This window comes from Zeus faber, assembly GCF_960531495.2.
Source record: "Zeus faber genome assembly, chromosome: 21".
Classification (NCBI taxonomy): domain Eukaryota; kingdom Metazoa; phylum Chordata; class Actinopteri; order Zeiformes; family Zeidae; genus Zeus; species Zeus faber.
Genome location: NC_137208.1, coordinates 18064909 through 18085666, shown reverse-complemented (window position 1 = coordinate 18085666; position 20758 = coordinate 18064909). Strand labels below are relative to the sequence as shown.

The 20758-nt window shown below is 40.6% G+C and overlaps 1 protein-coding gene across 2 annotated transcripts in view; it reads left to right on the top strand.

Moving 5' to 3' along the window:
* The window catches only part of LOC307246233 (liprin-beta-1-like), a 54906-nt gene that overhangs the window by 10729 nt on the left and 23419 nt on the right, over nt 1-20758 (top strand). The window contains exon 1 of one of the 2 annotated variants that reach the window (XM_080022095.1): nt 16816-16948. The exons of the other annotated variant lie outside the window; for it this stretch is intronic. The gene's annotated coding sequence lies outside the window, so the exon portion shown is untranslated. Of the gene's footprint in view, nt 1-16815; nt 16949-20758 lie in introns of those variants that run through there. 2 annotated transcript variants of the gene reach the window in all.

Genomic DNA, 20758 nt, shown 5'->3' with positions numbered 1-20758 from the left:
GAGAACCCCCACGCTCCATGCTGGGCACCGAGCCACTTGGACACCGCCCCAAGCCCAGTCTCTGAACCGGAGGAGCGTCTCCGCTACCCACCGCCGAAGGACCGGTGCGGGCATGGATTCTCCTTGCTGTTCCCACTATGTTTTCACAATCACACTGGAACCATGACACACCCCTTTTCCAGCGTGTTCGTGACGCTGAACATGACACACCCCAAAAAGGAAAAAGAAAGCAGTGCTTAATTTGTAAATCAGGATCACAGAGAGGCTCCTAATTTAGCAGGTCGGGGGGAGTAAAAGAGTCACAAAACAATATCCACGGAGCAGTGGGGTGGGCCGACGATACATCTCAAATAAAAACACAATGACAAGATTCACAAAAGGAGTGTGCAGCTTTTGCTGCTTTACCCGGCCCAAATAACAGAGAAAGCATCTGGGGGCACTGTTGGTGGATCGGGAATTTAAACTCCACTTGCTGATTAGCTTGGGTGCAAGTGTCCAATTCACAAGGCACTCGCAAATTGTGAAATCCATCGCTAACTGCACTGCCATACAAATAGCGTCTCAGTGCATGTGAGAGAAAAATGCACATGATCAATTCTTTAAATCACGTTTTACATGTTTTATATAGGACAATTGCCTTTTCTTTAGGACCGTTATTGTTCAATATCTATATAAATCCTATGTTCTTCAGTTCATTGCACAAGATATGCACCCTGCCTAACACAGGCTTCTTTACAGTCTCTTCAGCGATGCTGTGCTTTACAGGTTTGAGAATCCATACCCACCACTGTGTTTTATACGCAAGGCAGAAGAGATCCTTATCTCAATGGGACTTTTCCTGAATAAATAAATGACATCATGATATGTGTTGCTGATTGTCCAATGTTACAGATCGTGTGTTCGATGTTGGAGCTGGTAATATCTCACAGCTTTCTAAAACCATAACCATTTGTGACCAACCATCATGTACAGCTCAAATACACAGTGCAAGGTCTATACTAGTGGAAGGTTCTTTGGAAGGCCTTCTTGGCAGGGGTTGGCATGTTCTCCCCGTGTTAATGTGAGTTTCCTCCCCATTAAATGATTCCCGGGTTCGCCCTCCCGCTGATGCCCTTGACCGAGGCGCTGACTTTAGAGCTGGACATGGTTGCTATGGCTGCTCATGGCTGTTAAATTGCTAGGATGGGGTCCAATGCGGGGTGTTTTAGCAATGACTTCTACAGAAGCTGTGAGATTAAGCAATTGTTCAGAAGGGTGGAATCATTGTGGAAGTAAATTTGTAATTTGGATTGGATGTTTAAGCAGAAAAAGCAGCCAACTTTGCTCCACGGCCCATTCATGAACGGCGGAATGGAGACGATGTTCCTTTTTAAACATGATGTAAAATGACCGAGCCTCGTATGAAACAGCATTTACCGTTCAGTAGAGTGGTCCGGGAAAGAGGTCTCGATAAGTTAAGATAACCTAGGAATTGACTTTATTTGGTTGACCGTATTCCCTTTGAAATATTAAAAACCCTTTGTATATCAAAGAGTATTAATGGTTTGATATGTACAGAACCCAATCTCAATGAAGTTGAGACGTTGTGTAAAACGCAAATAAAAACAGAATACAATGATTTGCAAATCCTTTTCAACCTATATTCAATTGAATACACTATAAAGAAAAGATGTTTAATGTTCAAACTGATAAACTTTATTGTTTTTTTTGCAAATATTCACTCATTTTGAATTTTTTTGCCTGCAATACGTTCCAAAAGAGCTGGGACAGGGGCAACAAAAGACTGGGAAAGTTTAGGACTGTTCAAAAAACACCTGTTTGGAACATTCCACAGGTGAACAGGTTAATTGGAAACAGGTGAGTGTCATGAATGGGTATAAAAGGAGCTTCCCTGAAAGGCTCAGTCGTTCACAAGCAAGGATGGGGCGAGGTTCACCACTTTGCGAACAACTGCGTGATCAAATAGTCCAACAGTATAAGAACAACGTTTCGCAACGTACAATTGCAAGGAATTTAGGGATTTCATCATCTACAGTCCATAATATCATAAAAAGATTCCGAGAATCTGGAGAAATCTCTGCACATAAGTGGCAAGGCCGAAAAACCAAATTGAATGTCTGTGACCTTCAATCCCTCAGGCGGTACTGCATTAAAAGCCAACATCATTCTGTCAAGGATATTACCACGTGGGCTCAGGAGCACTTTGGAAAACCCTTGTCAGTGAACACAGTTCGTCTCTACATCTACAAGTGCAAGTTGAAATTCTACCATGCAAAGCGAAAGCCATGTATCAGTGTTAGTGCCCATGGCATGGGTAACTTGCACATCTGTGAGGGCACCATTAATGCTGAAAGGTACATGCAGGTTTAGGAGCAACATTTTCTGCTATCCAAGCAACGTCTTATACAGGGTCGTCCCTGCTTATTTCAGCAGGACAATGCCAAGCCACGTTCTGCATGTGTTACAACAGCGTGGCTTCGTAGTAAAAGAGTGCAGGTACTAGACTGGCCTGCCTGCAGTCCAGACCTGTCTCCCATTGAAAATGTGTGGCGCATCATGAAGCGCAAAATACGACAACGGAGACCCCGGACTGTTGAGCAACTGAAGTTGTACATCAAGCAAGAATGGGAAAGAATTCCACCTACAAAGCTTCAACAATTAGTGTCCTCAGTTCCCAAACGCTTATTGAGTGCTGTTGAAAGGAAAGGTGATGTAACACCGTGGTAAACATGCCCCTGTCCTAAGTTTATCAGTTTGAACATTAAATATCTTGTCTTTGCAGTGTATTGAATATAGGTTGAAAATGATTTGCAAATCATTGTACTCTGTTTTTATTTACATGTTACACAACGTCCCAACTTAATTGGAATTGGGGTTTGTAGTCTAGAACAGTACATTATCGGATTACATTATTTTGTCTTCACAAAAGGTTATTGTATGATTTCTGTATCTTTTCGTGTCATAGTGTGAAGCTTAGACAGCCACACAAACATATTAGATAGATTCTTAGAACACAACGCTCTAAGAGATCAGTACCACAGGCTTGCTGAACACATAGTTTTTTTTAAATTCCAATTAGGAATTCAAATTATAGTTTTTATGTCATTTGAAAACATTGCAACTCTCCTTGTTCCCCTTCAACGCTGATTCTTGAAAAAAGGGACATTTTTTAGCAATTGTGATATATGACTGTGAACCCTGGCAAATATATATAATACATCTATATATACATATATATTTTTTTTTAAATATCAGCTGTATATACTCATTTATTAATTATTGCCAAATTGCTCCTGTTTATATATTTATATAACAATTTTATGTTTATATTTATATAAACCTAAAATAAAATTTATATTTATTGGTTAATTGTATATTGCCAAATTCATATTGTTCATTGTTTATTTTAGTTGTATTTGTTGGTTTATTCTATCAAATCTACCCATCTATCTATCTTACCTTTCCTTTGCAGGGTATGTGCTTTCATTGTACATTCAGTGTTCCTCATGGCTGGTATATGTGAGAGTGTGTGTGTGTGTGTGTGTGTGCGTGTGTGTGTGTGTGTGTGTGTGTGTGTGTGTGTGTGTGTGTGTGTGTGTGTGTGTGTGTGTGTGTGTGTGTGTGTGTCCACGTGTCTGTTTGTACCTGGGCAGTAAGTCGCCTGTTGCTAGGTTTCCCTCCGCTGTAGGTGGAGGAGATGCTTTCTCTTTTCCACAACTGAGAACTGCCGAGACACTCATGAGAGGAAAATATTTCTAATGTATTATATGCTGTAGTTTCACTTTTTTTTCCATTTGGTTAAAATATTTTATTGTTAAATATTGTTTATCTGCCTTTCTGAATATATATATATATATATATTTTAATTACCACTGATGCTGTTTGATTTTAATACCAGCATTGTTATTCAGAACTAATGAATTCCATCCATGAGTTCCATCTCTAATTCTAGTTATCGCTGTAATATTCATAAATTTGGAATTAACAAGTGTACAGCGAGCCACTCCGTGCAGCCGGTACGCTTTGTGACATCATCATCCAAATCCATTTAGTGGGCTAATTTGTGCGTCATCATCCAATTCCACTAAGTGGGGTGATTTGTGACATCATCATCCATCATCCAGTGCAGACAGGCACACGTTCTGCATGAGAGGGAACGCTGGGTGCGTGATCTTCAACGTCCCGCACGCACGCAAGAGGAGGAGACTCCCACGTGACTTAATCACTGTCTGAAGAAACCCGGACTCCACCCTGAATTTCTAATATGCCGTTATTTTCACATTCGGTGCTTATTTTATAATGCAAATAATATAAAATAATAACCACTTATATTGTGTGGCTTCCCCTCGTGCCACCAATACAGTTTATCGAGGCATGGACTCCACAAGACCTCTGAAGGTGTCCTGTGGTATCTGGCACCAAGACGTTAGCAGCAGATCCTTTAAGTCCTGTAAGTTGCGAGGTGGGGCCCCCATGGATCAGGCTTGTTGTTCCAGCACATCCCACAGATGCTGGATTGGATCGGACCCTTACCCCGGCCATCCACATGATGTAGAAGAAAACGTGATTCATCAGACCAGGCCACCTTCTAACATTGCCAGTGCCAGTGCCATTGTAGGTGCTTTCGGCAGTGGACAGTGGTCAGCCTGGGCACTCTGACCCGTATGTGGCTCCGCAGCCCCATACACAGCAAGCTGTGATGCACTCTGTTCTGACACCTTTCTATCATAGCAACATTAACTTTTTCAGAAATTTGTGCTACAGTAGCTCTTCTGTGGGATCGAACCAGACGGGCTAGACTTCGTTCCCCATCTGCAAAAATTAGATCATGGGCGCCCATGACCCTGTCAGGGCTTCACCGCTTGTTCTTCCTTGGACCACTTTTGGTAGGTACTGACCACTGCATACAGGGGAACACCCCACAAGACCTGTCGTCTTGGAGATGCTCTGACCCAGTCGTCTAGCCATCACAATTTGGCCCCTGTTAAATTTGCTCAGATCCATTACGCTTGCCCATTTTTCCTGCTTCTAACACATCAACCTCAAGAACTGACTGTTCACTTGCTGCCTAATATATCCCCACCCCTTGACGGGTGCCATTGGAACAAGATGAGTAATGTTATTCACTTTACCTGTCAGTGGTTTTAATGTTGTGGCTGATCAGTATATTGCTTCAAGACATAATCTTGATTATTATTATTATTTTTTATTTTTTATATTAACACAGTATTGTTGCTGATGTATTTCTTTGTGAATCCATATAAAATCGTATATAAATTTAATCCGTAATTTACAATAAACATCTTGAAGCTAAGCATTATTGTGCGTCAGAAAGGCCACTCTTGCACAACCTTCACTGCCCCACAGGAAGTGGTGAAAATTATGTTTCAATTGGAGTAGTACACATTCTTTTCAAACAGCTAATTACCATCATCATTACTTCATGGCATTTTATTTGTGACACTTAGTCGCCAAGTATGAGAAACCATTCGTTGCAAAATGTCAAAGTACAAAAATAACCCACATGTAGTCTTTGAAATTGTGTCACTTTGACTTTTATAGCACTTTGATTTTCCCCCTTACATGACATCTTGAGAGAAATGCAAAGACACCAAGTCTTGGGTTCCGTTTATTTATTAGGTCTACTAGAAATGGGCTCAAACAAGTTGGAAATTATTTGGGGCTTTATGGATTTTATTAAACCGAGGAAATGAAAGCTGTTTTCATTGAATTGTTTGGAGATTGAAAATGTGTGTGTGGGGGGGGGGGGGGGGGGGGGGAGTCCAAGGTCTATTGGTCTTTTTCTGATTATACAAAAGCCGTCCGGGTTGAAAATGCAATAAGGCACCCAGAAAACAGATTAAGTCCTCTGAGTCCCATGAAGTTTGTTGTTTAACTCCTGTATGTGTGGTATAGACGTGTGACTTCCTAACCCTCTACCAGAGATCTGGGAGTTTCAGGGTCCCCGCCCCCAATATCTGTGCTGTTCCTAGACCGCTACGACTTCTTCATGTCCTCTAATCAGTGATGTTTCTCCAGCTTCTAATGCTCCTTCTTCACGCTGTTGACTTCATGTATCACCATCGTGGTTGTCGGCTCCTTGTCCGTTACTGTGATGTCATTTTGGTGGGCCAGCGCTTGTTTATCTAGATTGGGAAGTCCCACAGGATCTTGATGTCGTCCGTCATTGTCAACCCCTCCCATGTCCAGTCTGTTCCTGTAGATCAGCTGTTCCTCGTGATCAGATACCTGCGACTTGGTCGCACCACAGTTTTATGCGGTTCCTTATGCCCCGTGCTCCACTATCGCAACGGCAACGCCCAACTTTGCACATTTTAGATCGGCTTCAGACACCGGTAGGCCTGTAGAGGAGCTGGGCTAGCCATTGCACTTCTGCTTGCTTCTCGGCCACACCATCGGGTTTTTTTTGGAAGCCATTTTCCTAATGCACTCGTGGGATTTTTGAGCATTTCAAACCGATATTGGTCTGTTCTATATGTTAATCTTCTTCTAGTGTTGATTTCCATCCATGTGTGATCCATTGCTCTCGTCCGTCTTGTTTGCCCAAATGGGTGTCTTAAGTGCTGCCTTCAGCCCTCCCGCCCCCCGCCGCACACACACACACACACACACACACACACACACACACACACACACACACACCCACACACACACACTCTCTCTCTGGCATTGGCCACTATATCATCAGCCCCCCCTGACAATGAGGGGCTAACTATGGGATGTCAGGAGGTTTTCTAGGACTGATGGACAACTGGAGCTATTTGCGGCATGTCCCTCTCTTAATTATTCCAAGTGACTTTGGTGCAACATTAGGGACAGCAGACCCCAGTGACTCATTCCACACAGAAATAGAAAGTCTGTTAGTGGCTGTAAACAAGTTTGCCGGTGTCTTGACACTGGAAAATCGCCCCTCACCGTTCAGAATGGTCATGGGAATCCTGGATGACATTAAAGGGCCCGGTCGTTGTCAAATCAAGTTTTAGCCTGTCTACCCGTCAGAGGACATATTTTACAACACTTCTGATCTTAGCTCACTTTACCCTCGTTTTTCCAGTTTAGTCCCGTTGAGGTTCAAAATCTGTTTTACGAGGCAATAATCCTGAATGCACAAGATAAAAGGCAGACCACTCCAAAATAAAACAAGCATATTGACTTGCATTTTTTGGCCAACTCTGTTCGTACTTTGGGAGTGTGGCTGCCACCACCGAAGTGGCAGCCACACTAATCCTGGGCTCAATTACCTAGACCCAGGGCAGGTGTGGCTGCTCAAAGCACACCATCCCCACACCACAACCAAGTATAGCCTTATACAATAATAATATATCATAAAAGTGTCAAAGTGTTTTGTTTTCTAAATGCTAAATAGGGCCGGGCAACTCTCAAATAGAGGGTACGGTGGTGACGGTACTTTGTCCACAAATTTCATGTCAAAGCAATGGTGCCTCCGCCCCTAACTGAAAAACAAGAATACTTAAGCGTGTTATCTGAAAGTATACTTAGTATATACTATACTTTTTCACAACTTATACATTTAAGCGATGTTACATTGAAATCAACCTCGTTTTGCATTAAAATGTGCTCAAATATATAAAGAAAATCTATTTTTCATGTATTTTTGTGGTACGCAGACTTCAGCCGTCAGAATGACATTAAAGCATTACTTTAGAGGGCTGATAAAGTCGGGCTAAAGCAATGATGGTTTCCACAATGCAAAGTGTGCCAGGCATTGGCCCCTGTCAGCCGGGGAGGGGTTTCTGAGACCCACCGGGGACCCTCTGTCTCCGGAGGCCTCGTCTGCTTAATTACCACTCTGTCAGGTACATTGCGTAAAAAAGAAAGAAATAACCGAGTGGCGCGATCCCTCTGACCTCGTCACAGGGGAGCGGTGTGACGAAATAAAAAAGGAAAAGTCGGGCTTTCTTCCTGAGGCCTGAAAAGCCTCAGGAAGTGAATGAGGGATGACTTACCCAGGAGGAATTTCTAAATTACTTCAGCACTTCTTTTCCTTATTTGGGTCAGAACATTATATTTGGTTAGAATGTGTTTATATGGTTACAGGTAAAGATAACACTTTATTAATCTCATTTCTTTTTTGGAAAGATAATTTTATTTCTCTGTTCATAAAACACATTTAAATTTAACAACGTTGCATTTAAATTGTAATTATTCATGAAATAAATATCAAATTACATACATTTATTGAATGAATTACATAAAATAATGAATACATAAAAATAATATGAAGTTTGGTTTTATATTAAATAATTATTATTTGTACGTATTCCACATTAATTATTTAATTAATTATTTAAATGTATTATGATAATTACTAATTGTATTTTTCTACATTTTATTCCTAAAAATAGTCGTGCCTTTTGAATTTTGTCGTCTAAAACTTTTTACTTGAGAAGAGGGCTCGAAACCTTCACCGGCGCTATACACAGCGACACCAAACGCAATTAATTTTAGCTCATTTAAACCACTACCCATTTGTCTAAGACAAAGCTATTCTTGTCTGTTATTGTGAATTTGTGTTTTTTTGGGCTTTTAGTGATGCCGGACATGTTTCAACCCCTCCCCTTGGGGAAAAACAAAAAATAAAAGACTTGTAATGGAAGTAAAAGAGGAAGTGCCATGAAATAAAGAGGAGGAGAGCAGGCTTGGGAATCCGAACAAAGTAGTAGTAGATCAAATCAAAGCATAAAGTTAATCCACTTTCTAAAAGAAGTACCGATACGATTGCCCTGTCAAGATTAATACAGATGCATCTCATGTCTTTTCAAGTCCTTATGTGTATTTTAGGCATTTTTGTCTCTGTAATAGAAAAGTAAAATGAAGCTTCCCCAAAATTGAATTCTTTTTATTTTCCTTTCATTTAAGTCAGGGATGGCTCCCATCGTCATAGTTATCTTATTTTTTTAAATGTCATCTTTGTCCCTCATTGTGTCCTTTGTCTTCACCTCACTTCTACAACATTCCTCTCGAGTTCCCAATCATCTTTTTATTTATAAACACTTTTTTAACCTCAGAGACCCCCTTAAATGAAACTTGATTCAATCGGTGTCGTGTGACAATTAAAGATTTTTCTCTCTCTCTCTCTTCTCTGATGAGACCCCCCCCCCCCCCGGCCCCGCCCGCCCACATTTATTTAAAAGATGAGATATACAGTACACTGCATTATATATATTCATGTATTTATTCAGGGTCAATGGTCGTTTTTGTCTGAATTGCTTCTATTTCCTTGGTAGAAAGACCATATACTGTAGTCATACATTTAGTCAGGGATCATCGATATTTGACTATTTAGGAAACGTTTACACCTCAAATCGTCTCCAACCCTCACAACCCACACTGCTAACCACTAAAAACATGACAAAACGTCACAAACCCGCAAAACTCTGCTTATCATTACGCCCTGCCAGTAGCATTCATTCGTAGCAAACAAATCTTTGAAATGACTCGAGAGTCAAGAGTCACTCCGGCATGAAATGATTCTTGTGAGAATTCCACTCTTGGCTCGGAGCTGACTCTAAATCGCATTCATCCTTCCAGCCAACTCCACCGTTGCTCACCGCGTGTTACACCAACTTAACCGAGAGCCGCAAAATCAAAGGACTCTTTTTCAATCAAAGGACTCCGCTTCAGTGTCAAACCTGTTGGTATTCTTGCCAGACCTTGTTGAAGACGTTCTGTTGATTCAACGCACGGATCTTGTTATTCTAAGTTTTTATATAAGTAACATTTGTATAAGTAATAAGTATTTTGTTAACTTCTTTACAACCATTTAGCATTAAACGTTGTTTCAACGTTGAAACAACATTTGACATTATTTCAACCACATTTCAACGTTGAAGGTCGGTCATGCGCCGGCTGGAATTCGGTGTGAGGCCATGTTAATGAAGAGAAAGAAAGAAAGAAAGCGAAACAAAAAGTGTACAAGGATCACCGTTGGGTGCATGGGGGCCACGGGGGGCGGTGGGGGTGTTGCTGTACCCTGAAGAGGAGGGTCCACGGGGGGGATGCCAGTTGTCAGCATGGTGGGGAATTTGGGAATTCGCTCCTTCATATAGAGCCTCTGCTCTAAAGTAGAGAGGAGCCTTTATTATTCATCTACCACTTTTATTCCGTTTTAAAAATGGCATTTGATTTTATTTGAGATGATGAAAATTCAGCTGACACATACCTAGTTAGTAAACGCTATCAAAATACATGTATGTTAGGCGTTAATAATGCTGTTGATGCCCCTGACCAAGGCACTAGCAAATGAACTGGAGTTGGTCCCCGGGAGGCTGCCTCCTGCTCATAATGACAGGATGGGACCAATGAAGAGGGTTAACTTTGTTCATTCCAGCCTACTTGTACAATGATAAACAAAGATATTCTATTATGTTCTGTTCAAACCATTGGCAAAGTGCGAGGGAGAGCCCTCAAGTCGAGCATCAGCATTGTTGTTGTATAGTTTTTATTTATTTTATTTATTTATTCTTTCACTTGTTGTGATGCACTTGGAATTGCATATTGTGTATGAATTGTGTGTTTATTATGGGTCCAGCCTGTAGGAGCCCTATTGCAATTATTTGGCAGCTCTATTGTTAATGTTTGGGTGAAAGTTCTCAGAATTTTGAAGCCTAAAACTATCTGGAACACCAATTTCAGCAATTCAATTTCATTTTGTCTTGTTTGACCCGCGCTGTCACAAAGACTTTGTGGTGGAAGTTTCATCCAAAGTCATCCACACGCGGAGCAGATATTAGCGAAAAGCCGCCCAAATTTAGATCAATATTACAGAGGCGAGCCAATGCATTTGACGCCAAAATATGTCCAAACCAGCTAGAACTATGTGGAAGACATACTTCGGCACGAGCTACGTACACGGTTGAGGTGTCGTTTCAACTGCTATGTCACAAGGATCTCATGGTTCAAATTTAATCCAAATCGATCCACATATGGAGCAGATATTAGGGAAAAACCGAACAATTTTGACCCAAAATATTCAGCTGCTCTCGATTAACTGACACGTCACATGTCTCGTTCTAAAATGAAGGAGATGAGATTTACAGTAAGACACTTCATGACGTCATCATATTATTTGCTATAAATGTACAGATTCCGATTGAGAATGTCCAGTTGGACCCTGTGCGGCATGGACTCGGTCACTCTGTAGTGTTTCGACGTTATCAAACTATCAATTTGTATATTACTATGTGTATATTTACATAGCTTCTTACCGGTAGATGTCAGTAGATCAGTTGGATTGATATTTTAAATCTGTGGTCCAATTTACTTTGCGGGTATAATGAAAAATACAATAAAAAGTAATCCTGAAAGATTTGTCAGCGCGTCCACTCGAAACGGAAATGTGCTGAGTGATGTGTTCAAGATCCAGTGAGGCATTGGAAAAATCGAATTTCTGACCGAACAAGAGAAAAACGTTTTTTGTATTTCATGGAAACGTAACTTACTGAGAATGTACTCCAAGTAAAAAAAAACTCTGACGAGTCTTGCCTTTCTTCTTAATTTTTAGAAGCTTTGCTGTTTCTTTTTCGGCTACTTCCTTAAATTTCCTGTTTGGAAACCTGCTTTTGTGTTTGTACTTTTCCATCGTGCTGTCTTCACTCTTCTGTGTGGATTTTACTACAATGTAGTAGTAGTACAAATGTCTATAATTACCATATGTTGTCTATAATGTACCATATGTTACCATAACACACACATTTTTTAACTTTTGCCCATTGATCCTTATTTCAAATTAATTATTTAATATTATGTAAAACTGTTTTATGTTATTGTATATTGTTATTTATTTGGTGAATGAATGACATCAAGTATGTGACACCAGGGAGCAAATGACTTGACTCATTGAGTACTATAAAGACTGACCACTTGCACGTACCATAAAAATTAAGAGGCCGCTTGTATACTGTACACTTAGAACGAGGCGCTTGAAACTTGGTGAACTGTAACTTGTGTTGCGTTTTACAAAACCCCGGAAACTGTAATCGTTCAAAGAAGACGTTTTCCTACTGCAGGAAGTTCGAAGAACCATTGGAGGAACCGACTTTTCCTTTTGTGCCCGCACTGCTGTCACCCAGGAACGATCGTAATTCTTAAAACATCGTTCTTCAGGGATATTTAAAGTGAACGCCAGAAGAGCAACATGCAGTGACGTAAGTGCACGTTGATTGGTGCAGACGTAACCACGGTGTTTGTAACTTTGTGCCTTGTGCTGCGTTTCACCGAACCCGGCGAACTGTAATACGTACCTAAAACGACTTAACTGGACTGTATTGCTGCCTGCAGCTATATTTATTGTTATTATTATAAGGTTATGGTTGAGGTCTCGTTGTAGGCGGGGCGTATCAGACGTCTTCTGGTGCAAGTCTCATCCACATCAATCTACATTTGTTGCAGGAATTGGGGAAAAAGCGTTTGCAAATTTACAGGAAGTTGAAGAACATTAGCATACCTTGATTAGTTTGTGGAGTGGGGCACGTTGTGACATCATGAACCGATTTTGTGGAGTTTGTGGAGCGTAACGCATCATCCAATTCGTTTTACATGTGCAAATTGTGACTCTGGGCACGCATTCACACCGTACAATGTGCGTGGTATAGACTCCATACAGTAGGTCTGTAGTGGTTGCAAACCTTGTGTGTGTGTGTGTGTGTGTATCTTCTTACCTGCTTGACATCAACGGGGCTTTTCATTTGATATTTTATCTCTTTTGCCCTTTTTGTAAATAAACACATTATGTTTGCATCTAACCCCCTGTTAGATGCGGTGTTGTGTCCCTCCCTATTTATGGGATTGGAGCCAGTCGTAACATACAAATTGTAGGAGTCCATGATACGTTCCATGGACTTGGAACGCATCGTAAAACTAGGACTCGGAAAACTATGATCAAGTAGATTCGTCATTGCATTGCATTACGTCACTCCATCTTCGTTGCCCCACACAGCAGTCAGTCACTTGTCCGTCACTCCGTCATCATTGTGCGACTTGGCAGGCAAAGGAATGTAAGGCGCGAACTAGCGAAATTCAAGCAGTTTATTAACTGTCCGAGCAGAAAGGAGAACACAGTGGATCACCGCCTTCCACAAAGTGGAAAGTGCAGCTCTATTTCCACATGCAACACAGTGAGTTATAACAATGAGAAGTGCTGGTTAACAGGCAAACATAGACCGTTCTTTTAAGGGCATTACATCTACATGCATACACATACACACACAGGGTGTGTGTGTGTGTGTGTGTGTGTGTGTGTGTGTGTGTGTGTGCGTGTGTGTGTGTGTGTGTTTTTGTTTCGTTCAATTAGGAAAAAGTAAATACATCTAAAAATAATAAAACTCACTGTTTTTTATTTGTTTCATATCGAGAAACGGGAAACGAGCACGCACAGCAGAGCATAGATGCGTATTGGAGTCTCCATTTGCGCCACTGCTCTAAACTTGCCTGTTTTACGAATTATCAGTCTTAAATAAATACAAAACTTAAAGGAGACCTATTATGCTCCTTTTTACACGAGTTAATATAGGTCTCTGAGGTCCACAAAACATGTTTTTGAAGTTTTTTTGCTGCAAATACCACTCAGATTACGCATCCAAGCCATTTTAACACACGTCCAATCCAGCCTGCCTGAAAACAGGCTGTATCAGTGGGTGGAGCCGCCCTCCTGAGGCCCCGGGTTCCGTGAGCCAATGGGTTTTGAGCACAATTTCTGGGTTTTGAAAGCCAATGGCGTTTGAGCATGGCTTCCAGGTTTTGTTCTATTTACTCCGCGACTTTCACTGATTACACCTTGTCAGTCCACCGAAATCTGTTTCTGAACAAATTCGCAAACAAATAGGCAACCCAGTAAAGGAATCTTCATTCATATTAGATCTACAAGACCTCATTTAAAAGTTTGTTCCGACTTTCTTTGCCTTGCTCCAGGCTCGTGGGAGACAAGGACACCGGGACTCACACACAGGGATTTTATTTGTTTTCGTGTAAATGTCGAAAAATAAAATAAAATAAATACATATTTAATAACAACACACATTTTTGATTGGTTTTGTTTGGGGAGGCTTGGGGGATGGCTGTTTTTTTTTTTTTCTTGTAAAAAACCTGCAGGTGTAATGTAACTGACCTTGTCTGGATGTAATAAGCTGTGGGTGAGCCGAGCAGACTGCATCCCATCCCACGTTCTTTCCTTCACTCAGGAAGTATTTTCTGGTGCACCCTGGATAACCATCTTCCTTCAACGATTTGTACATTTGAGTTTATTTATTTATACTGTAGGTTCGTAATATACATTATTATTGTTAAGGCAGTTTTCTGTTGATTTACAAAGTGCCATAAAACAACGATGTACCCCAAAATGGATGAATGATCGTGATAAATAATTGTGATCATTTTTGCCATAATCATGCATTATTATTATTATTATTATTATTATTATTGTTTTATTGTATATGATAAGATTTTATAAATCTCCCGGGGGGATTCCAGTAAAATGCATGTATTAGTTATTATTTTAAATTCAGTGCTAAGTGGGGACAAAAAAAACCCCTCATGCTTTGCACTCAGAGGTTGACGAGAATAACTATGACTCCACCCTGTGGCGCTGCAGGGGAGGACACGCACGTCTTTGTCTTCTGCGTGTATTTTTCGAGCTGTTGATAAATTCAATTAAATTCAATGAAAAGAGCGTTGTTGGCATGGTAAACAAAGGCAAGTACAAAACAAAAGAACAATATGAAAACGAAATTACAGTCAGAAATGTTTAAACACTGCACATCAAATTATATCAGGAAAAAAAGACAAACATTTCTGTTTTTTTAGGTTTATGAGGTAAAAAAGAAATATCCGTTACCCTTTTAGTTTTTACAAGTTTGGCAACACTGTCTGAAACGAAACATTGCAACAACATCACAAAGCGTTTTTATTATTATTATTATTATTATTATTATTATTATGATTTATTATTAATCATAATAATAATAATTATTATTATAATTATAGCTGCAGGCAGCAATACAGAGGGTCCAGTTTAGTCATGTTAGATATGTATTACAGATGTCCGAATTCTGTGCAATGTAGCCCAGTTACAAATGTTAGAGGTTTACGACCGCTCAGAGACGAACCGTGGATTTATAGGGCGTTGGTTCATGATGTCACAAAGTGACTGTGTTCTCAATGTAGCGCCAAGTTTTTCAATTTTTGGTGAGTTTGTAAAGTTCTATCAATATTTCCTGATACAAATGTAAATTGGTGCAAACTTGACTCAAACTCGGATGGCAACATGTATGAAACGTTCCCATTTCAACGAGACCTCAACCAAGTTCTCATGTACATAACGGTGATTGGTGATTTTTGTTGCAAAAATCACCGATAATCAGCAATACACGTGGTCCAGTTTATTCGTTTTAGGCACATTTACATATGAAGCATTTTAATTTAAACCAGACGTCAACCATTGATTTGAAGTTGTAATGTGACATAAGAAGAAGAAGAAAGAGAAGAAGAATCTTTAATTATCACACAAAACACCACACTACAACACATGCGCACACACACACACACACACACACACACACACACACGCATGCTTTTGGATTGTGGCCGGTGAAATGAGGCCTCTGCATTTAACCCATCCTGGCTTGTCCTTCCTCCGGGGAGGCAGGCAGGAGCAGTGGGCAGCGTTCGTTGACCCGCACGGGGACCTGGTGACCAGTGTCCGTCGCTGGTCAGACGATGGACGATGATGTGTGCATGTTTTTGGTGGGGGTCCTTACTGACGTTAGGTGGAGGAAACCCCATGTGAGCACGGGGAGAACATGCAAACTTCTCACAGAAAGGCTCCCATCTGGGAGATAACCGGCCCGGAGCGGGTTATCTCCCAAGAGTCGTATGATAGTTCAGTTCTAAATTTCTAAAGCTCTAAATCGATGGGAATCAATGATTGCATAACAGGATTTCTGCTTAATTGTTTTACATGTACTACCAGAAATGGTAAATAAGCATCTATCATTATTATTTCACAATTATTTCTTAATTTCTTAATGCATAAATACATCTTAGTTGTATTTAATACTTTATTGTTTATTTTCTGTTAAGAATCTTCAACTGGAAAATTCAGTAAAATACATGACTTGTCTATTATTGTAATGCAGACAGCATTTATGGAACTTTAACATGAATTTGTCGTCAGACAAATTAGCGTTAAAAGAAAATTATGGAAGAATTTGTCAATACTACAAACACTTTCTGCCTTTTCATTCAAGTTTTTGAAATTTAGGTGGAGAAAAATGTTCATACATGACGTCTATTAAAAAAAAAAATGTTTTTTTTTTACTTTAAACTAAATATTTTCATTGCTATAACTTACCTTGTTTTAAGTACATCTGGAGTCTCAGTAACGGGAGGTGAGGTTGTCTCGTATACGTCAATTATGACCTTTTCACGTAGAGTTACGATAGCAGTCGAATTGAAACGTGAAGCACGAGATGTCTGAGATGTCCCGGTTCTAACGAGACCGCAACCCTGTCCGTACCTGCAGCGGGTTGTTCTGTTCCGGACACTTTTCGCCGAAAAAGGGCCAAGGAGCTGTTAAAGACAAAAAAATATATATATATATCATTATTATTATCGTCATTATTATTGTTGTTGTTATTATTATTGTTATTATTATGGTTATTATTATTAGGCTTCAGTCAAATCGAGATCATCGCATTCGTAGCATAAATTCGGGCCGCGTGTGATTGGCTAGGCCCTGCGCAGGCGCAGTCAGGTGTCCTGCACAAGCGTCTCGGCGTTCCAGGGGAGAGTCGCCGAGAGGGAGGACGGGCCCCGGCGCGATGGAATGGAGTCCCGCAGCGTGAGTACGCGGGGCCGCTGAGACCTCGCCATTCGCAGAGAGGGACGAGGGAGACCGGAGTCCGCCGCAACGGTGAGTTGAGGGAGTTTGAGAGAGAGAGAGAGAGAGAGAGAGAGAGAGAGGCCGGAGTCCGAGAGCGGCGTTGGTTGTTGGGGAGCCTCTGAAGCCGGGAGTCCAGGGTAGCAACTGGCCAGGTCTGGGAACCTGGAGCCACGGGATCAACTTGAGGCAGAAATGCTCGAGCTAAACCCGTCTATTTTAATTTGTTTCGCCTTTCGCAGCTTAAAAAAGGTGCTCGGAAATAGCACTTGATGTGAATCACTTTTTGGCAATAAAAAGTTTTACAAGTTTGGGAAGTTTTTGAAGTTCATCCAGTGACTGTAATTTGGCGAAAAAGAACAATATCTATCCTTTGTATAATAAATAATAATAATTATTATGTTTTCAAATGAATACTTTCCTAATAATAACAATACACGATTAGAACCTATTTAAATCGAGATATTTTTATACTTAATTTATTTATTACTATTACTTCTAATATTGACACACGGTATTTTCACTCCTCACTATTGTTTGTGGATTTGTGGTTCAGAAAAGCCAAACAGAGTCAAAGTCCATTGATGTTGCACGGGTTGGTGTTCAGCAGTGGAGTGCAACAAAACAACCAGTAGGTTTTTTTTTTTGTTTTTTTTTGGACCGAGCTCAAAGCCAGGACCGATCCTATATGCTCGGATGGAGACCTCCTTCCATGCATACCACACATTCCTTGTAGGAAACTCCTCTGTTATAGTTGGTCTTGTGTTGATCTAAACTCCAAAATGTTCTCGGTCATCAGAGTCATTATGCGGTATGAAACCTCCCATGGCCTTGCTTTTATTTTGGGGGGGGGTGTCGTGGGTTTATTGAAAAGTATTCTGCAGTCTAAACTGAGCCTAGATTGAGATGCTATCTCTCTTGCCTATTTATTTGAAAAGTTTCAAGGGGGTTTGTTTTCCATATGGTGCTGGGGTTCTGCGGGTGGTTAAAGGAAGATGTTTATCCAGGATGTGCCAGAAAATACTTCCTGAGTGAAGGGACGGTCATGTGGGATGGGATGGGGATGCGGTCGGTCGGCTCTGCTCGCCCACGGCCTATTTTATCTGGGTTTTTTTCGAATGAATTCAAACCCGCGGTTCTCTTCTGGACCTTGATAACATTTGCAGATATCCTCTCTGGCCATTATCCCGCTGGCGAGCTGTGATGTTACTCAGTTTCTCTGGGCCCGGTTCCACCAGAAGTTCCTTCTTTTTTTTTTTTTTCCACTTCAATGTGACTTTGTTTCTTTTTTTTTTTTTTTCTCTATTTCATCTATGTGATTTACTGAGGCCATGTGGAAAGACTGCACTGCTGTGGAATTAGCGTCCCCGTCTTTTTTCCCCCCGACCATGTGATTCTCAGAGACAAAGAGTTGTTTGTGTGTCCCGGTAGTGCCAGGACTACCGTGCGTGGAGCAACAACCCCGGCGCTGACGTAGCCGTTGGGAGGGCAGCTACCTGACCCTAGGGTTTTTTTTTTTTTTTGTTTTTTTTTTCCCTCCCCTCTCTCCTCCCCCTCCCCCAAAAAAGTCCACCAGACCAATCTCTCAAGGGGAAGTGTAAACAAAGGCTGACGTTCCAGAGGTTGGACGCCTCCATTGGTCTGTGTCACACTGTCTTTTAGAGATTATTTTTACAAGTCTAGCCATTTGAATTAATGTCAGGTGGGCCGCTGCTAATTTTTTACCTTCCTTGTCGAAGTTCCATAACTGCTGTAATAACTGAAAAAGTAGTCAACTGCTGGAGACAGTTCGCTTCTGAGAGCCACATCTGTACCACAGCTGGAAGTGTGAGTGTGAGTGAGTGTGTGTGTGTGTGTTTGCCAGATGCCATAGGGGCCACGCTATATAGGTCCATGCAGTCCAGACCCATTTTCTTTCTTAAATGGGCTGCCCACCCCCCAATATCTCTTCCATCCATAGGGCCAAACAAAAACACGACATGTCGATCCGTGGCTGAAATTGAGCAAAAAGCTGGGTTGGTGATGGCAAAAAAGGGTTTTCTTTCATTGAAATAGCCTCTTTACACAAACCAACAAACAAAGCAAAATGGCTTTTTTTGTTTTGTAGACAAGGCAAGTTTATTTAAATAGCACATTTCGTACGCAATGGCAATTCAAAGTGCTTTATATATAAGGCGTCATATACATTGTATAAAAGCATGTAAATGAAATGCTAAAAACGTATAAAAAAAAAAAAAAAATAAAAAAATAAAAATATATATATATATATATATATATATATATATATATATATATATATATATATATATATATATATATATATATATATATATTTAAAATCACAGAGATAACAGGTTAAAATATGAGTTTTAAACAGGGCCTGCCCTTGGAGACTCATTTTACATTATCAAGCCTCTTTCTCTGTACACCTCTTATGGGAATGCCTTCAAAAGGTTTAAAAGCCATGGACTGCGTTGACTGCTTGTGACGTAAAATCACCGCTAACACACCTAAAAGCGGCTCAAACTGTCGGGCAGTGTTGACCGCTAGAGAGGTTCAGCTTTTATATTTTTATTTGCAATGCTTCTAGTTGGTCATCCCTGTCAGACTACAGAAATAAATGCGACATAACTTTTTGTCCCAGTCCTTTGTTTGTTGCCTGTCTACTTAAGAGGTGGGCTGGAATGTCTTGAGTTTTTTTTTCTTTTTTTTTTTCCCCCTTTGCTTTTTGTTTCGTAAATTAGCTGTGAGTGGATTTTGAGGGATGAGTGTGACAGAGGTCGGCGGAGATGTTGGTACCGGGCACCAGAGTGAGTGAGGGACGGCTAACCTCGCGAGGAATTTGCGTGTGTTGTTCACCTCCACACCGCCGCATTATCACTTGTCAATGCAAACACTCCCGTAGGCCGCAGCGATAACAAATATAAGTTCCCAAGCTCCATGGAGGGTTCCCCTGCACTTTGTGTTTTCAAAATGGTCCACACTTGGTCCGCTAGCCACCTGCTGGTGAAGCCGAAATGGAAACATTCCCAACCTTTCCCATTTCCAAGAGCTCTGTTGGTTGCTTGGAATATGAAGACTTTTGTGGCGCTTATTGCTCGGCGCATTAAAGCAATATTTTATTAGCTTGTTCTAACGTAACTTATGATTTGATTTAGCAATGACCAAAATTTGTACATCACATGCTGGCTGCTTTGTAGCCTTGACTCCCTTTTTAAAATGGGTGTTCTCGTGATACACATTATTTGCTGTCATTTGATGTGGCTTTAATCGCTAGAGAGCAGGCAAAATAAGATGGAAGCATGAAACTTGCATGACTGTTGTAGAGATCCAGATCTGTCATAAAGTATCTGCTGACCTTTTCTGACATGATCCTCTGATTAAAATGTAGCACAGTTACAATAACAAACTTTTTTTTTTTTTTTTGGCTCTACAGTGTAAGATCAAATATATAGTCCAAAATGATTGAATAATGGAAGAAATTAGGGTTGCCCCCGACTAAAGATTTTCCTAGTCGACTATTAGTTGCCAGTTCAAGCCATTAGTCGACTGGTATACACACGTTTATGATATTAAATTCTACATGTTACATACATGTTTTTGGGGCACCAAAAAATGGTTTGCATACTAGTGCTGAGAAAGAATGTTATAACTAACATTGTTAGCACTGTGCTACATTACAGATACATAGTGTATAACCTAATAAGCAGCCTCTAAATTATGAATGTAATTTACAACCACTGCACAATCAAAGCGAGCCGCCCGTTATTTACACCAGTTAAACATTGCATCGGTTAAATTTATTAGGCCCTATTATTATTTTATTCATGTACACATGTAAAT